Raw genomic sequence first — 2,125 nt, 5'->3', positions numbered from 1 at the left:
TGCGTGCGTGTGTGTGTGTGTGCGTGCGTGCGTGCGTGCGTGCGTGCGTGCGTGTGCGTGTGTGTGTATGTAAAATATCTAAATACTAGAGTATATATAAGTATATATTAATCTTCAAAAAAAGTAATTTTTTAGAATCCGACTTAGTTACATCACAGTCTTTTAGAAAGCACCTTCAAACCGAGATTGTTAAATTAAAAACAATTATTATAAATGACTAATGCTCGCATCTAAGTTTGCTTGGAGCAAAACAGAAAAAAGTTTGCAAATAACTTAAAGACCTTAATTATCCTGAAGGTATTTTTTTTAATTATCGTCGCGCTCTTTTGCTCTTCTAAGCCATTTTTTAATAGCCATTTTTTAATAGCTTCTTCACATTCCTTCTTCGAACAATCTGGTTGAGATATTTGGGCTGAAGCTGTAAAAAAAGAATACAAATAGAAAACAACCTAATCACACTCAATGTATTTAGACTCTAAAAAAGCAAATTTTTAACAATTAAAATCTTGAATAAAAAAAGTGATGGTTATTGCAATAAGCAATTATATATTATTTTAATAGTAATCTATATTTTTATAATACAAACCCATCAATAATACAATAGAGATTTATTTCTAAGCAATATATTATTCCTAATCGTTTCCATTGTCACCGCTTATATCTTGCAAAAAAATAATTATAACTTACCGATCAACATATCTGCAATTTTAAGTTTATTGAAAACTTTCTTCTTTCTCGCTCCAAACCAGCTATATTGAGATGCGAGCTCATTAGTCATTAATAATTGCAAAGCTCGTTTGACAAAATCATAAATTGAGCTGCCACCAATCTTGGACATTTCTGCAACCTCAAATAAAAATATAAAAATAATATGTAAATTAGACGTTCACGCAATGCTTTTTATATTTATAATATGGCTCAAATAGGTTTTCGGAGAACGAAATAGCGATATAAAAGGTAGACATAAATAAAAATAAAATATATATTAGAAAGAGATAAATATAAGAGATAAATAAGACAAATAATTAACAAAAATATTAAGGCCAGTATTACATTTGTCGTACGACAAACGTTTTAAACCTATTTATTGGCTGCAAAGTAGAGAAATTTTCGGGTCTCCAGAACTTTTCTATTCTATAACCAATCAATAGACTTTAAAATTATCGTATGACAAATGTAATATCGACCTAACACTTTAAAGATAAGTCAGGGATTTGCTTTTTACAAAAAATATAGATGAAAACTCGATGATTGCTATTGCCTGGAATTGTTACATCCGCTAATATCAATATAATACGTACCGTGGATTTAAAATTGCTTTCTATCAACAAATAATTGTTGAGAAGTTGTTCCAAATCATCTGTCGAATTTAGCGGAAATTCGAATTTATTTAAGATCGAATCTTCATTTATATTGAGATTTATATTACGTCCTCGAACTGTCTCATTGAAAGATCTCTGCAGGTGCTTCATATCATCATTCATCTGCCATAAATGCGCTTTGAACAAATGTTGCTGACGAAGTATTTCTTTTAAATATTTATCTGAAAAATCAATTTTTTCAGCGTTTTCAACTAAATAAATAACAAAAATATTTTTATATCCTTCGTAATATTTGTTCTATTATTTTTGTTATAGTAATATATAAGGTTTCACTTAAATGATAATACGTACCGGTAGCATTTTGTTTATGCTGTGGACAGCATTTACACTGTTGCTGATCAATATTATCAGAATCCGGATCTCTCTAAACATTACAATTAGGAACTTCATTATTAATTATGATAGCGTTTTCGTCCAATCTGAAGTTGCCTGAAATATAAGATAAAATACTAATAAAATGTCACAAATGTTTACAAATGAAAAATAATTTACCTTCCATCGTGAAAGACTCGATCTCGGTCTCGGTTAGCACATTTGTTGAAACATTTGATGGCGAAAAAACAATTTTCGCGTTGTCTATCATGTTTTTTATTGTATTATTATTTTTTAACACTCGTGAATCTAAAAAGGAACCATAATTATAACCATATGTAATAACACAATAAGGTACTACGCATGAAATTTTATAATATAGTACGTATAGTACGTATAGTACGTATAGTAATATTTTACGTATAGTTATA

General features: G+C 29.1%; 1 long non-coding RNA gene across 2 annotated transcripts in view; it reads right to left on the bottom strand.

Moving 5' to 3' along the window:
- Positions 1–26: 26 nt before the first annotated feature.
- The window catches only part of LOC116853677, a 4,328-nt gene continuing 2,229 nt past the window's right edge, over positions 27–2,125 (bottom strand). Inside the window, exons 3-7 of one of the 2 annotated variants that reach the window (XR_004380024.1) lie at positions 1,875–2,003; positions 1,674–1,811; positions 1,302–1,543; positions 688–847; positions 27–418 (exon numbers count right to left, since the gene is read on the bottom strand). This is a non-coding gene — a long non-coding RNA (uncharacterized LOC116853677). The remainder of the gene's footprint in view (positions 419–687; positions 848–1,301; positions 1,544–1,673; positions 1,812–1,874; positions 2,004–2,125) is intronic. The other variant, XR_004380025.1, reaches the window with a different exon arrangement.

The sequence above is a fragment of the Odontomachus brunneus genome, unplaced genomic scaffold (genome assembly GCF_010583005.1).
Source record: "Odontomachus brunneus isolate Ranch 3 - 2012 unplaced genomic scaffold, Obru_v1 Obru_scaffold_439, whole genome shotgun sequence".
Classification (NCBI taxonomy): Eukaryota; Metazoa; Arthropoda; class Insecta; order Hymenoptera; family Formicidae; genus Odontomachus; species Odontomachus brunneus.
This window is presented reverse-complemented; position numbering and strand designations above follow the sequence as displayed.